Genomic DNA, 20,977 nt, shown 5'->3' with positions numbered 1-20,977 from the left:
CATAGAATTGTGTAACAGATAGCACCCAATCTTGTGAGGCGCATGCGCATTTCCATCGTGATTGGAGAGTCGTGTTGTTGTACGTTTCCTTCGTGATTTCCTGATAATAAACTTTTCAGTTCTTAGTCAGCGCTCGTCCTGTCCAGTTCCTTCCTCTATCCCTGTAAAATTCGCGCTGTTTCATTATGAATACATACCAATTCGCCCAACTATCCTGTTTGACAATCACATAACTCAGATAATTTTTTTTTTCGACGCACAGTGTCTCGGGAAGGCTGATCGCTTTTAATATAATTACAATGAAACTGATAATGATAAAATGACATCCCCTTTGAATGGTCACACAAAAATGTCTTTGTACAAAGATAAGCAAACAGCTTAAAAAGTGCTATTTGAATTTTTTTTTCATTCACGCTTGGTGTTTTGTTATACAATGAATACTTGGATTGTGAGTCGGATGTGGTTCCACATTTTGTGGATGTGGTTCGGATACGGGTACAAAGTATGCGGATGCGGGTTGGATACAATAATGTAAAAAGTTTGAGGATGCGGTTCGGATGCGGATCCAAAGTCTGCAGATGCAGATCGGATGCGCATAATCAAACTGTTATCCGAGCAGGGCTCTAGACATGGCATACACATTTGTGTATTCGACTTTGCAAATTTATTTACTCTTTAGATGTGGGCCTGTACCGCTGGAGACAGGTTGTACACGATCGTGTACACCTTATGGAGCGGGTTGGTGGCGCCATCTGCCGTGGCTGCCTTTAACTACAATTAATAACACCGTTGCAAGATGGATGCCTCCTTGTTCTACAGCGACGCGGGTGGCGAGTGGCTCCGAAAAACAAATCTTTGCTTAATTGGATGTTTTCTGACGAGACTTGCTGCATGCCTAAGCATTCCAAAGATGCTAATGAATGTAACACAGTAGCTTGAAATGTTAGGATGCAGTAATTGCTTCTCTAACGGATTAGTGAATTTCACAAACACATGTGTCAAAAATTGGACGTTTAGTGATTTATACAGTGTAAGGTCGGTCTGCCAGGATCAGGCGACACTGGTTTACACTGTAGATGAGCAATTTCGCCAGTGCAGTACGACTGCTAACCTGGGGTCTTTAACGTGCGCCACGCAGTAGTGATACACGACCGCACGCCGGTACGATGCTCATCCAGATCGAAACGGGCAGGGGTGGGGCTCGAACCCAGGATCCCTGGGTTCTGCAGCGCGATCTTTCGCTCCACGCGCGTCGAGCTGGGTATGCGCTTTAGCCCACTCGGCCACCGATCCCCCCACGTACAGCGTGCCGCTATGGCCACATTGTGCAAAAATGTGCTTCGAAGAAAACATTAGTGCTATAGTGCCGTTATCATTCTTGCAAGGAGCTTTTCATTGGAAATTCATATATTCTAGTGACAATGTGTTGCTTCTTCCCAATTCAGACATCCGAAATCATGCGAGAAATCGCACGAGGGTCGGCAGTGCCACAGCACAGAGGTTGCTAATGCAAATTTCCGATGGAAATGCATCCGATGTCGGCCTCTCTGTTAAGGAGGACAGAGAGCCTCATCGATCTGCGAGTACAGGCGCTTTAAATATTTGGATGACATTGTTAACTGCTTAGCTAAGTTAAAGAGAATGCCTTTTGTCACTTAGGTCAACCCCCTGGAACACGAGGCAGGCCTTCAGGGCTGCAACAGCCGGCTCCTGCTCCAGAGGAAAATGATGAAGCGGAGGAAGCGCGTAATCAAAAGGTGCAGACTGTTTGGACAAGCAGCGATTTCGAGCCCCCTGACACAACATTGGATGACAACCACATGACTTTAGAGGAGGTGGCTGAGCCATGGGAATACTTTCGAAGGTATTTTCTGAACTCACCATTCGTATAGTTTGCGGGGTGCATGAACATTTACGGACTGCGCACCTCGGGAAACAAATCTCGGAAACACTCCGGAGGATGTTAAAGCATTCTTCGGGATGATGATGATCATGGGGACGCCCAAGTTTCCCCGCATACGTATGTACTGGCAGCCGGCAACGCAGATCCCCAGCGTATCGGAGGCGATGGGGGTCAACAGATTTTTCAAGCTCCGGTCAGCTTTGCACGGCACGGAGACATCTTCGCCCCGGGCTCTAACTGATAAGTTTTGGAAGGTGCACCCCGTGCTGGATGCTGTCAGACAGAGGTATCTGGAACTTACTACATTCGAGAACAACAGCATTGATGAGCAGATGATCCCTTTCATAAGTAGAGTTGCGGCCAAGCGATTTCTGCAAAAACAAACCTAACCCTGGAGGTGTCAGTGTTTGTCCGCTGCAGCTCACATACTATGGCAAAGTGACTTCAAGCTGTATCACGGAAAAGAAATGGGGAAATCGCTCGAGCACAAGCACCTCAAAATTGGTGGCTCCATTGTGATGAGGCTCATGAAACACTTGCCAAAGTTCAGGAACTTTAAGTGTTTCTTTGACAACTACTACACATTACTTCCACTACTCCGAGAACTCAATGCCGTCAGTATCTGGGCCGTCAGTGCTATCCGCGCATACAGGCTGCAGGGATGTGCACTGAAAAGTGAAAACGAAATAAGGCGAGAAGGACGATAGAGCCTCGATGCAAAAGGCGAGAGAAAGGGCGATGTAACCATCGTCAGATGGCAAGGCAAAAATTGTGAACGTTGCTACAGCGTTTGTGGTCCACAACACACACCTCGTTGAGAGCCACTGCTATAGAGTAAGATTATACAACACGACTGACACGACTGTCTATCTCGAGAGCTTTGACTACATTTGTCTTCGGCTATGAGCGTGGCGGCAATATGGCAGGAAATGTGGGTAATCCTCTGCCACTGCTGTAAACACCAATATTCTCTCTCCTACAAACTCCCGTTCCGTCGTCCCAGGGTAGGAGACATTGTGCGGCAGCCTCAGCAGCTTCCCCACTAAGGGAAGTTGCACAGAATGTGCACTATGCTGCAAACGTTTGAACCAACAAATGGGCATGCGAAGTGGTTTGTGTTAAGCAAGCTTTTTCTGCATAGAATCTACAAGAAACCAACCAAACATTCCAACTTTGTTCCACGTATCCATGAATTCAGTTTAAGTGTGTTCAGTTTCATGGGAGTTTGTTGTAATTGATTTTCACTAGCCAGAAGTATTGTACTTTCCTAACGTTCAACCATGGGATATATTTGCAGCAACCATAACTGCGAAAATAAACAAGAATGACAAAGCACTGCAGTCCATCATCGGAAGATGATTACCGGGATGGGAGGTCGGGCGACCGTCAAGGAAAGAGGGAGGGACGGCTCTCCCCTCCCTCTTTCCTTCTTGACATTCCAAACAGAAAGGTGGCACCATCTCTCGTCCGGAGCACCAAACACGACCGAAAGTTATCTGCTAACCTTTTCGTCATTGCCCTCGGTGAAGATGTTCTAAATTTTTACAGGAACGAGTCAACTACACCGAGAGATTTCACAAGAATGTGTCTCCCTATACAATACACGTTCGATGAAAATGTGGGTATATGCAGGTGTCGATTTTTGCAGCGCATTTTGCATCAACGCCATGGCTCAATGCCACCCAATGACTCGAATTGTTTCGCTATTACTCTGCTTCACTTTATACAAGCAACTTCAAACTTTTCAGGTTATTTTTGTTGTGCATCTACCTCCCGCTTACCAGGTTTCCTTTAAAACACTAAAGCCAGCGTCAGTTATCAAAATATAAATTTATGACTTTTTTTTACTTTGGTTTCTCGGCTAGTCCCCATAACACAGGCTTTCTTCAGAAACAAAAGAATAATTGCGCAGTACAATAACATAAAAAAATTAAATGCAAATGAAAGTTTCACGAAAGTATTCATTGGTTCTGAATTCGTAATTTGCATGCTAGATGTGCATGGTACAAAGCATAATGGATCCGTTTTTGTCCCTTGTACTTTTTGTATACACAGGTCTGACTAAATATCACAGTATGGGAACAGACCAATCACGAATCAAGGCGTTGTATGCCAGTCATGAGTCTGTTCTCCGTTGACAACATGGCAGCTCCTCCAGTGGCTCCTTGCTCAGAAGCACTCATCATCGAAATTGAGCGGTGTCCATGGCTATGGAACGCAAGCCGTATGGACTACAGGGACACTGGGAAGCGCAAAAATTCCTGGAAGGCAATTGGAATCGCTTTCTGTGAGTATGACCTCTTAACAGAACTATATAATTTGCGCCTCAACCCAGGGCACCTCTGGACGGCCTGCCTTCGTCGCACGCTTGTTGCCTTCTGTCTAACTTTCACTATGCATGAACGTTCCCGTTCACGGTCAGCTGCACGCGCCTGGGCGTACACTCGAAGCTCGCAAGACGCCAAAGTGTTATCAAAGATTTGTTTTGGGTCACGCCGGAGGCGATAGTGCCAATAGACTTCCCTGCCATTCGCAAAGAAACGTTTGCGAAGTTCTGCATGCCAAATCAAGGAAGGCCGTCGCATACCTCAGCGATTAATTTACATCACCTGGGATTCTTTGAACGTGAAACTGAAATCTCGGTTACCTGGCACCTTCTCTCCAGCTAGGATTCCAACCCACCAACTGGGGATTCGATTCTTTGGGCCGGCGGTTTGCCTCGGAGCCACAGATGCGGCCTCCCTGCAGCTGTCTGTGACCATTCACGTCCGAGTGGGCAGCGCACACCCACCCACAACCCACTGCTCGCACCTCTCGTTTGCGTACCTCGCATAACCATTTCCCAAAGGCATGGCACGAAATGGGAAGCCATTATTAATCGAGCGATCAGTAATGAAGAGATCAAACAGGCAGAACATAAAAAGACTACATTTCAAGATGCTGAAGGAGGTTTGTAAAGTTTGGGTTGAATACTGGCAAGCAAACCTGGTGCATGTCTGTTGCACCTATTGGCTGTCCTAATTGAAGTTGTGTTATAAATCTAGTTCCATCATGATTTCTGTTCTAAAACTTGTATTCATAAGCGATACTTTAGTTATTTATGCCACATTTACTTCATTCACTTCAGGCAGCGACTCTAACGCCTGCTGTCAGGCTTGGCTGGCCATGAGGGCCAAGTATGCGAGAGAATCGAAGAAACAAAGAGGCCGGAGCGGTGCTGGCCGCGATGGTCTTGCCGTGCCAACATGGCACCTCTTCAAGTAACTGGCCTTCCTTAAGGGCCAGATTCAGCACCGACGGTGATATGCTACATCACTTACTGCTAAGAACAAGCACAGTTGATATCGGGTCTGAGTTTAAAACATTTTTACTCTCTTCCATCAGCACCAAAGTGCTCCCTGTTGCGGGGGGAGTGGCGTCCACTTCTGCAGCGGCAGCAGACGTTGAAAAATGAGGCGTGAGCCCAGAGGCAAGTTTGCTTACACGGTAAGAAAATCTAGAACCGATTTGGGATCACCTGCTTTCTCCTACAGAGTCTTGTGGTAAAGTAAAATGAAGGTCAAGGACATTGTGAAAGAATGCCTGACTGTTGTTACGAAAGGAAGCATCTTGATTCCTCCCACACACTAAGCTAGATGCCATGTTGACAGATGTTTGCCCCACGTTATTCTATGTGCGGAGGAAGTGTTCTCGAGGTCACTTGATTTCTTTCGCGTCAAGATTTACCTCATGTGCTCGAGCCATCGGCGACAAAAAAGAATAGCGTCTGAAACTCACTTTTTATTTCATTTTCGTAGCTACCGGTCTTTATTCGGAGTGCAGACAAGCTGGCTAAGTTGACGTCAACCAGTTGGTGGCCAAAATTACCTTCAGGGCTCCTATTTTGGTCATGGGTGAGAGCGAGATCATTCTCGGCTGTTGACTATTATCGTTCATTATCAACTAACGAAACAAAATTAAATCCGTTTTGCAGTCTACGGTCAGGCAATATTTCAGTGACAACTTCTTGCCAACACACAAATGAGAAGAGAGGTGGCTTCTGACGTGCCTGTCCCATATCGCCCATCTACTGGTCAATATTGGGATTTGTATGGCTGCAAAACAATTTGAGATTTGCTAAGGAACCACAAGTTTGGCAATTGCTTCCAATGTCGAATTGCAAACGGTAGTTTCAGCCAGGAACGGATTCAGAGGGGAGGTCCGGATGTCCTGACCCCCCTCTTGATTTCTGCATGTGTAAAAATTTAGGGCGTGTGCATGTGTAAAACTTTCCCTTACCGCCTTATCTTTATGTTTTCTAATAACAGTGCACAAATTAAATTCAGGTTTGCACCCACAGTCAAGGCAGTGCATTGACAAATGATCGTCAAGCTGTCCGCTCACTTTTTGGTTGTGTTCGCGCAATCTGTCATTTAGACATCTTCCCGTCTGTCCCACATACTTTTTACCGCACGTCAGCGAGATCTGATAGACGACTCTCGCTGCGCATTCTACAAACAAGCTGCGATGCTTCTTCACGCAGCCAACCGGTGGTTCGCGGTGAGGGTCCGTCATTTTGCACAACTTGGCAAGTTTTTCCGGTGCAGAAAGAACCACCCGAGCATTTACGTGGTTTGCTATCTTTTTGATATTGCGTGCGGTTTTGTGCATGTAAGGCACAACCGCCAGACTTTGTTTCTTTTGAGCCACATCTTGGTCTGGACTCGCTACTACTCGTAGCTTCTTTACAACTTTTTCTGCAGCCGACACCAGGAGCGTCCCTGGAAAACCGGCAGCCACCAAGCGTTCTGACTGCTCCTTCAGACTTTAAGGCATTGCATGATGACACAACCTTCTGATGGAGTTCACAAAGCACAAATTTACAATTCCTCTCTTAACAAGTTTCAAATGAGATGAATTGAACGGCAACAGGGGCTTATCTGCTCTTGGTTGGTATTTTCAACACACGTGTTGTTCCAAAAGTGTGAGCCTGATATCTAGAAACTGTATGACGTTGTCCACAAGTACCTCGTGCGTAAGCTTGAGAGGATCAAGGATGGTACTAAAAACTGTTAAAAGGCTGTTCACCACCAAGGAAAAGTGAGAAACATCATGGTGAAGAAAAACTAAATAATTGTCGACGAATCTAAAAACCTTGCTACCATTAAAGTCATTCAGGCATTCCGAGAGAACTCTGTCATGATGGGCTAAAAATATATCACGTAAAACTGGAGCTAAACACTAGCAAATACACAACCCTCGCTTCTGAATATACACTCCCCTGTTCCACTCAACAAAGGTCGAGTTTAGATCAAATGTAAGCAATTCGAGAAAGTCATCTACAGTCATTCCTGCTGCGTTCTGAAAGGCCACCACCCCGTGTTTATCGATGCTTTCCTCTACGCAGGTCAGTAGTTTGTCGTGCGGAAGGGAATAGTATAAATTCTTTATGTCTAGTGAGCAGGCTAGAAAACGTGACGGTCATTTGTCGATGCACTTCCATGACTGTGGGTGCAAACCTGAATTTAATTTGTGCACTGTTATTAAAAAACAGAGATAATACAGTAAGGAAAATTATAGAGGCAGACCTGATAAAAAAACTACGGAGATCGATGTGTCAGCGTGGCGTCGATCGATTTGGGCGACAAAGAGACACAGTTCTTGAGATCAGTGGCGTGGCATGGGATTGGTTGAAGGGCGCGATGATGCAGAGTATTTATACCCTTGATTTTCTAATGAACCAGTTGAAGTTAGTGCATTGTGTTGTCTCATTCCACAAATTACAAATGGGACCTAGTTAATAAACAGTCCTGTAATTCTTTACTACAGACTATCCAGAAAAGCGGTTGCATTGTGTGACCCTCGTGCGTGAATAGAAATGTGTTTTACACATATCTATTTGTTTCGGCCACAATTACGTTAAAGGACACATGCAAAGGAAAAAAAACATTTTTTTTAAACGGCTTAGATGGAAAAAGGACGCCATAAAACGATTTTACAACGAAGAAAAAAAATTTTTAGAGCTATATTTACGGCGCAAAACGAATTTGTAGTTGGCGCCCGCGGGCACCGCGGAAAAGTGGTCTGTATTTATCACGTGACTGGTCTTTATTTATCACGTGGTGCTTGCGCTCTTTCGGAACCTTCCTATGGCCTCTAAAAGTAACTTATTCATCTTTGATTGAAGTATAACAAAAAACCAAGACGAATAAGTAACTTTTAGAGCCCAAAGGAAACTCCTGAAAAAGTGCAAGCAGACGTGATAGACCTGTGCGCCGGTCAGACGACGGCGGCGGCGCCCCGAAGCAGACGAACTTGTGCGGCGGCGGCGACGGCGGCGTGGAGAAACGCGTTGAAGCGGCGTTCGCACAACGCTCAGCGTGCGGCGGCGACGCAGCGCGGCGGCGCGCGGGCCTACCACGTGACCAGCGGCGGCTCCCGCGAGCGCCAACTACAAATTCGTATAGCGCCGTAAATATAGCTCTAAAAGTTTTGTTTCTTCGTTGTAAAATCGTTTTATGACATCCTTTTTCCATCTAAGCTGTCTAAAAAAATTTTTTTTTTCCTTTGCATGTGTCCTTTAATGGCTCAGGTATTTTTTATATTCTTTTGCAAAAAATAGTGCTTTGAAGCAAGCATAACTTTTATACATTTTGACTCAAGACTGGGAAGGGATGGAAAAACACAAGGTCTTGTGTTTGTCCATCCATTCTCTTCCCAGTCTCGAGATTTTTACCGTAGAATACCATGCATCCGCCCATTTCACATTAAGCGCCCATTACCGAATTTGCAAGATCTGAGAAAATATGCGCACATTTATATGTAAAATTGATGACTGGACAAGCACTCATCCACCATTTTTTTTGCGATTATCTCCAAAATTTGATTGGGCGCTTGCCCGGTATTTTACGGTAGTCAAAATGTTAAACCAACACCAGCTCGTTTGCACCCTTACCTTTTGTTCAATAACTTTTATTGTGTATTAATTATAAACATGGAAGTTCCGTTATGAACCCTGTTTTGACAGATTTTTAGAAAACTAATTCATACGCTCCTAAACCATAGTATGCATTTTGGAGGGATGTGGCCATGAAGTAATTGAACGTGTCTTTATATTATTAAAGTCGTAACCAATGACGCTATTTAGTCGCTGCTGAAGGTTTTTTGGATAGTTGTATTACACTCAACACAAACAGGCTCATTTTGTTCGTAGGCCACTAATTCGCTGTTAGAAATTATAGTATTAAAAAACTTAAATATGCCAATCTGCACCGATGACTTTTTGCAGCATGCTATGCGATATTCAGTTACAATATTTTGGAGTACTTACAGTTTTATGTCGTCACCCATATCCTTTTCCAGTTTCATACTAGTTGCGACTTCACAAAAGTGAAGTCAAAGAAAAATTGCACTTTTGAATGTTGTTTAAATTTTACTAGCGCATGAGTGGAAGGCAGTAAAAGAGTTACAATGATATACGTAAAACTCTCCCATTACCTCGCAACTTTTCGCTTTCCCCCGTTAGTCGGGCCACTAACAACCGAGTACACTTTTTTGACACTCACCTGCCGGGTTCTGACTCATGAGCCCTACTTCGTTTGGACGGGGCCGTACTTGAATCACAACTCTGAATTCGTGTCAAATAAAACTATTATTATTATGTCCGTGCCTGCCGACAATATCGAGGAACTCGCCAATTCTGCAGTGTTGCCAAAACCTTGCCTCAAAGCTTTAAGAGGCAGCCAAAGGAACGACCTCCTGCACGTCTCGGAAGGAGCCCCCATGTCCAGTGAAAAGAGATAGGTCACGTCGATTTATTTTATCAGAACATCCGTGGCTAACGTACAAAAATTGAACGCTTTTGTACGGACGTGGAGTCCGGCGCCGCAACTGGCGGCAACATCCCGCAGAGCCCTCGAGCTCCGAATCACTACAGCTGCCGACTCCAGTCCCTGGCACATGGACGACGGCGACACAGCGACACAGGACCAGCTTTGGAGCCGCTGGTGCATTGGCGGCAAAGTGATAGCCTCCTCCTTGGCTACACCACTGGATGCAAGGGAGGTGGCACGTGCACCTACCATAATGACGAGATGTTTCAGTGACATACTCTTAAGTTGCGATCACACTGCTAATCTTGATTGGTCAAGAGACGGTCTTCAGGGACACTGTCTGAGGCTTTTCCTTCCATGATGGTCATATTGGTCACTCAAGAACTGACTGCAGACATGTTCGAAGCCCACACATTTATCGAACGAACATCCTTCGAAGATGCTCGAGACGTTTCCGCAGGTACTTCCGTAGTGAACATTGCGCTTTTGTAGGATGCACGAGCAGGTCGACTTTGCGATTCCAACCCGTAAAGTCAATGCTGTTTATTCCTTCGTAACGTTTGATTGTAATTATTGTCATTTGTTCGTACCATCCTGATGAGGTTCCCGGTTTCAAGCTTGCAGGTGATCGAATGTCACAGAATGTGGAAGGCCATCCGCAACCGCTATGTTAAGAGACGAGAGCGGCGAAAGGCAAGAGTAAAGCTGGCGAGGAGGGTGTCCAGCCTCCCACGTGGGTTCTTTTCAAGTTCCTGGGGTTCCCCGATGGTCAAATCTGTGCAGATGGTAGGCACAGAATGTTTTGGACAACAAAGGGCACTGCAGATTGTGCCGTATTTTGTATGCATTGTAACGATGACGTGGCAGAACCCTGGTTTGTCCCAAGACAAAAGGAGCCTCACACAACACCATGTCTACAAACTGGAGTGAAGGAGCCCCCACTTCCGTGCCAGGAGGCAGGTGTTCATAAAGAGTGCAGCTTTCCAGACAGACTCTAATGCCCGAGTCACGGCAAAGCGACTAACGGAAACAACCGACACCGTCGCGCCTCAAACACGAGCACCATGCACGCGAGGGTATCTTTGGCCGGCTTGCGATGACCCGTGCTTACTTTGAGAGCACCGGACAACTAAATGACTGCCAAAGGTATCGCTTGTCGCTGTTGTTTATTTTTGTTTGTCACTCTAACGGGACTTGGGCATGATGAGCTGAAAGCTATTTCAAATTTTCTACCTACGAGAAATATTGCACAAAACTGCATAGCTTTTATTCTGTCACTTGGTGTTTTTCTCAATATGCAGAGATCCTTGCGGAAATGTATTGCCCTGGAGAGACCGCAACCCCCGCAGAAAATAGACAGCCTGGGATGCCTGCTGATGCCGAGATGGAAGACATACTGGAGCATGAAGACATACATTTTATTTAACAACTGCCTTCGATAAGCATGTTTGCAAGTGGCTCCTGTGTAATTACCCTTTTCTCACTCTCCTCTTTCATTTAAGCGATTGGCTATTCTTGGAGGCAGGTCCAAAGATTCGCCGGTTTGTCATGTCCTTTATAATTAGGATTCCATATTTTTTCGGGTTTATCGGAGCACCGGTAAACCCTGCAAAATTGACCTGCGGTCCAGTTCTGTCAGTGTCGCAGAAAACCGAAAACCCCCAAATTGGAGCAGTTTTTGAATGAAGAATCCTAAGCTTCACTCAAAGAAATAGTTCTGTGCTGCTTTATTTTACGGTGTTAGAACACACTCCCCAATTAACTGTTTACGTCCCTGGTATCTTTGGAACACCCCTTATCTAGTTCCTATTTTGTTTATTGGTACGGAATGTTTCCGAGGTATTCGGGTCCCATGCATTTCCCCAGAGGTTGGGGCAATCCATGCCGATGTGTCGTTCCCCAAACATAAGCCCCAACAAGCAGCCATATTTTGTCTGACACCCAAGATTAACACCAGAAAATTTGGAACAATTTGTGGGAAAAGAAAGACCCTAGAAAACTCTGATGTGAAAACAAAAAAGCCCCCTAAAAAAGGAATTCTATTTATAGTGACGCAGTCTCCAGCAATATGCTAAACACACTCCGAGCGCACTGGAAAGACAGAGGCTAGGATACTCTCACTTAAGGAAATTCTATGGTGCCCAGAAGTGATAAATCTCTTCAGCCCTAGTGCACTGATTCAACTAGTTTCATTATCGCATTTCATTCTATGTGGAACAATGTGAAGCTGTCCACAAGGCATGTCGCACCCCTGCCAGTCACTGTCTTGGCCACGTGTTTCCAATGGGCCCCTCATATCGCTGAAGACTGTCCATTCTACAATACCCGGAGTTTCTAGAGCTGTGATGCTGCCTCTGCCCTTTCTTATTGCTACTGTCAAGTGAACCGAGCAATCGACGCTTCGGCTCAAAGTTCAGATTTTTGTTTTTTAATGTTTTTGCAATCTGTATGCCTTCTAGTTTCATATAAAAAAGAATTGTTACAAAATTCGGCCTAGAAGTTACAAAAAAAAACAAAAAAACTTGAACGCCTCAAGCGCTGTTTACACTCTTGCGACCGAGAGAGACCAGACCGGTTTTTAAGCCTTTTGCGACTTCTTAGGACCGGATGCGATGCAGCGGAGCTGGTCCTAAGAGATCGCAAGAGGCTTGAAAACCGGTCTGGTCTCTCTCGGTCTTACTCGGTCGCAAGAGTATGAACGGGCCTTTACCGCGACTCACAAAAATGGAGAAGTTTGTCACTTACGAGGTTTTTCGAGCTCGCGTCTCTCCCAAAGTTTGCGTCAGCCATTGTTGCCGTCACTTCGACCAGGAGGAATAAGCCTTCATTTCCGTTGACTCCTACCACAGTTTCGTACTAGCGGTAGAAATAATAATAAAAAAAACATTTTCCCGCGTCCCGACGAGCCTTCAGGAACTACGGGACATAAATGTGGTACTGCTATTTGCTAACACCCTAACGAACCATGCAGTGAAGCTAGCGCATCTTTGCCAATTGTATCGCGTCGCACGCTATCTGAAACGAGAACTATGGTTTCTGCGACTATTGAGCGTTTTTCACGATCGATGGCGACGAGAAAGGCCACCTTCGACTCCGGAAGAGTCGGCCACTGCGCCCGTTCAAGGGAAGGCGAAAGCAAACGCACAAAAGGGACAAATGCGATGGACCCACCCAGGGACCTACCGCTCGAGCAGAATGGCGACGCGCCCAACCCGCCTTCGAGCACCGCAAGCGCCGAGCAACAGAGCGCTTCGGAGTTCATCAACGACTTGTCGTACTCCGCAAGTGCTTCGGGAAAGAAGCAGATGACATTTTGCAATGAAACCATTGAGAAAGGAAGCGGCGGAAACGCCGTTATCTGCGAAAGTCAAACCCTTACGCAACTTGTGAGCGGCGCGACGTGGGGGACATGCGGCAAGAGCAAAATTTCCGTTGTGGAAGTTGAAAACAAACGCAACGGCCTTGCATCTTTGCTGGAACTCAAATGCACGAGCGTTGCATGCCCTCCCGAAGTTCTTTCAGCTGCATATAAACCACATCGTGCGACCGCCGCCGGCCGTGAAATGCGCGACCCTAAACAAAGCAGTGGAAGCGCCCACGACACCTTTGCATTCAACATGAAAGTAGTGTCAGTCACGACCAGCTGGTTAGATTTTGTGGCATCCTCGGTCTCCCCAAACCGCTCCATCAAGAAACGTTCCACAACATCTCGAAAAAAGTCCACGCTGCTGCCACCGAAGCCGTCTCTGACAACCTTGCAGAAGCAAGGCGAGCAACTGCGTCTGAAGCGGGTCAGAGCGACATCGCCGTGATGTTTGACGGGACGTGGCAGAAACGGGGACATAAGAGCCACAATGGCATTGGCACTGCCATTTCTGTGGACACAGGCCTCTGCCTGGATTTCGAGGTGCTGTAGGACTACTGCCAGGGCTGCAGTGTGGCAGGCATTTCATTCTCTTGTGTGCGAGAAGAACGTAGACTGCTCATCACATGCAATAAAAACTGCAGCACCTCTACGCATCTGGAATAGGACACAGACATACAACACGGACTTGCAGTTTACAACATCCCTCAGCGACGGAGACAGCAATGCGTACGCGGTAGTGTCAAATGCAGAGGTGTATGGGTCTACCGCGGTGACGAAGGAGGACTGTATGAACCATGTTGCCAAGCGTCTTGGAACAGCCCTGAGGAAGCTAAAGACGCCTCTACCACGTGGGGAGAAGCTTGGCGACAAGACCATTCTACAGCTGCAGCAGTACTACCAAAGTGCCATCACCAGCAACCGAGGGAGTGTGCGAGGGATGTACTGTGCAATCTGGGCATCCTTTTTTCCCTCATGCTCGACTGACAGAGCCAGCAGCCACAAGTTCTGCCATGAAGGGGAGGAGTCTTGGTGCAAGCATAAGAGGGCAATAGCTCTGCAACCACCAGCTCCGGCCCACACACCCTTCCTCACCAAAGCACAAGGGAAGGCAGTGCTTTCCATTTACCAGTGGTTGACAGACATCAAGCTCCTTGCTCGCTGTCCGCAGGGAAGATGAAGAATGCTACTGAGTCCTTGAACACCGAGATTTGGATGCTGTGCCCTAAGACCCACTTTGCTGCACGGACTACGGTGGAGACTGCCACCGCCATTGCTGCGCTATGGTTCGATAGGGGCCACTCCAGCCTTGAGCAAGTTCTGGAAGGGCTCGGAGTCCTCCCTTCCAAGCAGCTGGTCCGTCTGAGCAGTGCAGCTGACTTGAAGAGGGGAACAAGCCTGTCTCCGAAGCTGACCGCTGAAGCGAGATCCCATCGACGCCATCAGGAGAAGCATGCTCGTGCAAAGGACTCTAAGCACAAAGACCGTGAGGGCGCTACCTATGCTGCGGGAGAATTTTAGTCTGGGGATCCAACGATAGACATTTTGGACTATGTCAGCCTCAAGTTTCGTGCAGTTGGAGTGGCAAGTTTGGTATCTAGCATAACAATAGACTTTGAAATGTGTTTTTCATTTCATTTATTTCTCCTTAAGGGCCCTGTGGGGCAATACATAAGGGGGGGAAGCTTGTGGGGTAATACAAAACATATAAACATATAAACATATAACATATTCTCTACAGTGTTTTTGCCCGTTTCCTCTAGTTGTCAAATCACAATGAAATTTTACACAGCTGTTTCTAAGGCTGCACAGAGTGTGCAAATCTTGTTAGTTATAACGTAAGTACAACAACTTTTCGTTTTTAAATACTAAACAAAAAGTGAAATTTTAAAAATACTGACAAACTTTTCTAAATTTTATATAAAAAAATATTTTAGGTATTGCTGATTCAAATTGATATTCACACTAGTTATTGGGGAACCAACCTGGCTATTTAGGCTGCTTTACCTTTATAATTAGCAGGAAACATTGTGTGCACAATACTGGTACTTTTTATGCATGTCATGCAGCACAGATATTGAACCAGAACAGCTATCAGCGAACGGATTGCATGAATGAAAAGAGGAGCCCGATTTCTACTAGCTGGGCATATTTCAGCCCCCTAACCCCAATATTTAATAAATAAAAAAAGTATTCCTGAAAAGCATATCTTTTTTTTTTTTTTTGCTGTGTGGAAGTTCCACACAAGCGAGTTATGTAGCAGTTTGCATTCCCGTTTCTGCGTTCTGTTCAAGCGATTTCCCCTGCAGGATTTAGGTGACCTCGAACCATCGGCAGCATGCTTGGCGCTGCTGGAACTGGAGGAGAGCGGCCAGTTGCCCACACCGGAGCAATTGGTACCACCAGGCACATCAGCCTCTCAAGGAGCGTCACCAACAGATGCTAATCCTATGCATAGAAATGGAGGTGTAGGGAAGAGGGTGTTGACGTCACAGCAGTCGAGGCCCCCTCCTGCCAAACGAGACTGTTTGAGGGCTCGACAAACTCGTACACGAGAGGAGTTTGCAGGATCCCACAGGATAAAGGCAAACACGTGCACAAGGCCACACATAGACATTAGCAGACCTGACATTGCTTTTGCAGCGAGTCTTGGCAATGCCCTTCACATGCTTCTACCCCGCCTGCAAATCGTTGCGGAATTGCAGTTTTATGAAACACTCCTTGAGCTTCAGGATAGCTTAAATGACGGTGTGAAAGAACATCTTTTTTTATATATATAATGAAGATAACATTGTTGCATAATGTCGAGCATGGCGACAATTTATTACTGCATTTATTTGAAAAACACGGTGTCTTTGAAAGAAATTTAGCTTTTTTTGTTTACCACTGGGACATATGCATCCCACTTATAGTGATAAATCTGGCATCTCCCTGAGCAGTCGCTCGGACATGCTTATCCCAATTTTACAACTTGCGCCATCTCTTGGAAGCATTAGGAAGCTCTACATTTTAGTTTGAGTCGCTGCAGATAGATTGGGCTGCGTACTTTCCACGTTTTTTGTGCCTCACCGTATCTGTTTACCATAGCTGAACCAAGTCATTTTTACATGGCTCTGCCCTCAAAAACAAAATGCCTGGCGAGTACAAACTGTGCAACTTGCACCCGGTGAACCTGTCAAGAGTATTCTGAGCAGGTTTTGAGCTTCCAAATTACTCACAGATTTTAGTAGTATAGAGCGCCAAAGCTGAAGTCTTCTGAGTGACACCATAACTAGATGTAACAGCGCTCTTTAATAAGAGTTTGTGTTCTAATTTATTAACACTTGTTTGCCACATTCTTGTGCAGGAAAACAAAAGAAACTGACAATTGAGGAAGCTCTCGATTTATATCTTAGTCTACCAGATAACGCTGATGACCGTGAAAATGAATGGGAAGAATCCGACCACAAAGCGCCGTCCGACCTTGACGCCGAAGAGAGCATCGAGGAGAAGCAAGTGACCCCAGGGACGCAAAATCAGAAAAGGCAAGCCCCGAAAAGACTTCACGGTCAGCCCCAAGAAGCGTCGCATCTCGACTGAAAAATCAGTCGCTGCAGAAGATGGTGCAGTTGCCGAAGGAGTGTGGCCTTCACAACAAAGCCTTCAGAGGGCAGCATGCCACTGGACGCATTCCAACTTTATTTTTCTGAAGACGTTATCGGTCACATTACAGTCCGGACCAACTTGTATGCAAGTCAAACGAGAAGAACAGACTAGGACCCCTATCACGCCCGAAGAACTGAGAGCATAGGTCAGAATGCTCGTCCTTACGAGTAGAGACCCCATGCACCATCTTCATCTTTATTAGAGTTCGGACAGCCTGTAAAACGTGAAGGAGATCTCGCAAGCGATTTCGTGCGAGAGATTCCAAAAAATAACAAACTGTCCGAATCTAAACGACAACACTCATGACAGCGGGGATGCGGAAGACAATGATCGCTGCTACAAAATGCGTCCACTGATTCATATGATGAAATAAAAGTTTGAAAGCGAGTGCGAACCATCATCCCATCTTGCCGTAGACGAGAGCATGATCCTTTTCAAAGGGAGATCAACACTAGAGCAGTACCGTGTTTGCACGATTCTAAAGCACACTTTCTTTCCAGAAATTTCAGGCTCAAAATGACATGCGCGCTACAATTGGGCCCAATAAAAATTTGAAGTAAAAGTAAGTCTAAAAATATCGGCTAGGTGACGCATGCTACCGCCCGTTACAAAGTGTGCAGCGCTTTCTTTCTTCCCATTTATCAGACAGATAATCACGTATTCAGTCACATAATCACATACCACAATGTTCACTTTCGTATTGGCCAAGCGCCGTGCTGTCTCGTGTCACCGCAAGCTTGAGCCAAGCTGCTGCTGATGCGATCGTTGCAAGATGGAGAAACAGAAGCGATTTCCTTACGAGGCATCATTCAAACAGAAAGTGATCATCCTTGCTGGAAAGGAAGGTAATCAAGCAGCGTCACGATCACTGGGCATCCCGGAAACGTGCGTGCAGGATTGGCGCAACTACCCGCCTCTTCGGACGTCATCAAGGCCAATTCTTTCGCACTTGCTACAGGTTACAAGATCCGCCGCTCTTGATTCCAAGCGAGTAGGAGCTGGATCACCAAGTTCATGCGGCAAAAAGGATTTTCGCTGCAACGAAAGACGAGCATTTGTCAGAAGCTCCAGAAACCTTATGAAGCGAAGTTTGTCATGTTCCAATGTTTTATGATCAAGCTTCGACAATATAGGGGCCACATGATAGGACAGATCCGAAACGCAGACCTAACACCCATGTTTTTCGACATGCCTTCGAATTACACGGTCGAACAAGAGGAGCCAAGCAGGTAACAAAAAAACTGATTACGGCGACGTTACTTTGCCTACCAATGTTAAGTTCCCAGAAAATGTCATTGTTCAGATGCACCCCAAAAGATGGATGGACACCGACCTTATGATCGACTGGATTGACGCCGTACGGCGAAAGAGGGCTGGAGCCGACTTGAGAGTGCTTTCTATGCTGGTTCTAGACTTGTTCAGATGCCACATCAGCCAGCGTGTCAAGGACAAACTTGCTAAATGCTCCCACACATTGGTGATCATCCTCGGCGGGATGACGTCTCAACTGCAGCCACTGGACGTGTGCTTAAACAAACCAACGAAGGAATATGTGCGTGCAGCGTACAACGAGTGGCTCACTGCATACGAGCACACACTGACGCCAGCAGGGCGTCTGAAGAAAGCAACGCTCGACGACCTGGGCCCGTTTGCTCGAAGCCGGTTAACTCTAACCGCGGTTAAAAGTTAACCGACCTTCCCTACCAGGTACCTACAAGTACCTAGCCAAGTTTGAAGAGGGCTGGATGAGCGATAGCTCCGTGTTTTATTATGGGGCGGTGGCTGGTGTCACCTGGTGGCTGTAGCGAATATAAGTGGCTTCTGTGGAAAGGTTCCCGAAATGGGGGGACCCAAAAAATGCGCGCTGCCTGGTTTTCGCGACGCAGCGTGGCATACATTTGAGCTTAAGAAACCATTTTTATTGCTCGTGGTACAAATAATTGGCAAGGTAAAACTAAATTAACCCTTGTTTGGAAATTTTCTAAATATTTGGCTGTATGAAGTGAAGAAAAGCCTCGTTGAAATTTCCTTCCGACTTCGAAAGAGGACGACGAAGTTGAGTCCTAAAAACGATGAGAAAGAAGTGAGCAGTGAAAGGCAGCATGGTTGGCCACCGGCAGCATGGTTGGCCAGCATGTAAGAACTCATAAATTGAAAAACCTGTAACTTGGCTCCACTGAAAATTGACCTATTAAATTACCCGAACATCGAGAAGAACGCTGGAAGTGTAATTCTATGATCCGCGCGCGCTGGCCTTCCACTTATAAAAGATTTGAAGTAAATAATCATAATAAATCGTTGACGAACGCCCGTGCACGGCAACATTTGTTTTAGGCTTTTTGCTTCAGAACAGTTATTACTGCAGACGCCAGCAGGTGCAGCGCGTGTAACTACACTCGTAGCATGCACCTCGGTGCTTTTGAAATTAAGCAAGAGGTCTATGGGAACGCTCCATGCTTCTGTGTGCTATCAATACCCGGCCGATTGAGTCAAGGCAATCCACTTTCCAAAAACGTTGCCATGCCGACAACTATCGCGTTCATTTAGGCTTAGGAAAGGTCAGAGTCGAAAGTCTATCTAAAAAATGCGGCGAGGTCATTGCTCATGTTTTGCGTTTTAAGTGAGGTAATGCAGCGCGAAAACCTCCTGCACCATTCATTGCTGACTAACGCGCCCGCTACTGCAGCTACTGCGACGTATTAGTTCCAAAGCGAGCGGAGCTCACTCACCGGGGCACCGCCATGTTTCCCCGCCGTCCTTACTCTGCCGGTCACGTGACCCAAAATTCCCCGTCGTAGGGAAATCCGGTTAACCGCGGTTAGTTAACCAGCTTCGAGCAAACGGGCCCTGGAGCAAGGGGTACACGACGCCTGGAAAGCACTCCTGCGGGCGATGGTCGTACGTTCCTTTCAAAAGTGTGACCTTTTCAACGCCATTGACGGAACCGAGGGCGAGATTTTGAAACTTACGTCGGACTCCGACGACGACTAGTGTGGCTGTTTTGTTAGTGCGTGTGGGTGGGTTTCATGTGTGTCTTTCACGGATGTGGTGTTCAGCACTCATTATTTTACCTGTGCGGTACAATCGGCATCAAATTATTCTTAAAACTATTCAGAGCTAAATTTACCTGCACGTTACAGTCGGGGGCGTGCTAGAATCGTGCAAACACGGTACATGCCAATGAAGCCAAAAATAAAGCGGGACTTCAAAGTCTGGTGCCTGGCGGACTCAAATGCTAGCTACCTTGTAGGTTTCAGTTGTACCAAGGAGAAAACTAAGATCGTCCAAAAAACAGAACTCTCTGGGAGCATATTGTGCTGTCTGTCTGAAGGAATTGTACCCCCTGGTAGTCAGCGTTTTTTTGTTTTGTTTTTTTTGTTTTTTTAGTTATACAAGTTTGCTTTAGCAGCTACGTGACGGCACAGACCTACCCAATGAGGTCAAGGTTGACAAGATGAACAAAGATGGCTACATCTGGCACGAGAAAAATGATGTCACGGCCTACCAATGGCGGGACAGTAAGAATGTTTGCCTAAATCCAACCACCACGAACCAGACGGAGGAGCAGGTGGATGTAGAGAGGATGACGGCAACTCGACAAAAACTACCCGTGAAGTATCCCATTGTTGTGGAAGACTACAATGCGTGGATAGGGGAAGTAGATCGTTTCGATCAAAAGCATAACGCTTACCCTCTAGAGCAGGGGTGGGCAGGTTGACCCGGCCTAAGAGCCGCAAACAAAACCACGAAACTTTCAAGAGCCGCATGGAAGAAGAAAGGCAACAAAGGGAGGGAGGGGGGGGGGGGACTTTTGTCCACAGGAAAAAACGAAATTCAAACTATTTTCTATCTATCCAAGTCAAAAGCAGTCCAACTGTACGAGTAAGGTAGCAGTAGCACAAGACTACCAAATGGCTACCTGTCTCGATTTAAAACGCGTTCCATTTCTCTTTTTGGGGAAGTGCTCGTGTGACCGGGAGGGAGGCGGGGAAGTGTGGGTGTGTCTGTGGGGGGGGGGGGGGGGGGGGGGGCAGTGGAGGAAAGCCGCGAGCCGCGCTTTAACAGGCGAAGAGCCGCATGCGGCTCGTGAGCGGCAGCTTGGCCACCCCTGCTCTAGAGAGAAGGTCGAAGAGGTGGTGGAGCCGCACTTCTACTTCATCCGAGATGCGGCTATTGTCAACGCCATCATTCAGCACAGCTCCGGGGAAAGCAGTTTGTACCTGCAGTTTCATGTCCTTCTTGGGTGACATTTCA

General features: G+C 46.5%; 1 long non-coding RNA gene and 1 pseudogene across 1 annotated transcript; both read left to right on the top strand.

Moving 5' to 3' along the window:
• The first annotated feature begins 1,265 nt into the window (after positions 1–1,265).
• LOC121833881 lies at positions 1,266–11,246 on the top strand. The gene is made up of 3 exons (XR_006076921.1): positions 1,266–1,864; positions 3,959–5,389; positions 11,016–11,246. It is a non-coding gene; the product is annotated as an uncharacterized LOC121833881 (long non-coding RNA).
• Positions 11,247–13,556: 2,310 nt separating this feature from the next.
• On the top strand, positions 13,557–15,475 carry LOC120848259 (annotated as a pseudogene).
• The last annotated feature ends 5,502 nt before the right edge of the window (positions 15,476–20,977 follow it).

Source organism: Ixodes scapularis, unplaced genomic scaffold, assembly GCF_016920785.2.
Source record: "Ixodes scapularis isolate PalLabHiFi unplaced genomic scaffold, ASM1692078v2 ptg000005l_1___fragment_1__unscaffolded, whole genome shotgun sequence".
NCBI lineage: Eukaryota > Metazoa > Arthropoda > Arachnida > Ixodida > Ixodidae > Ixodes > Ixodes scapularis.
This window is presented reverse-complemented; position numbering and strand designations above follow the sequence as displayed.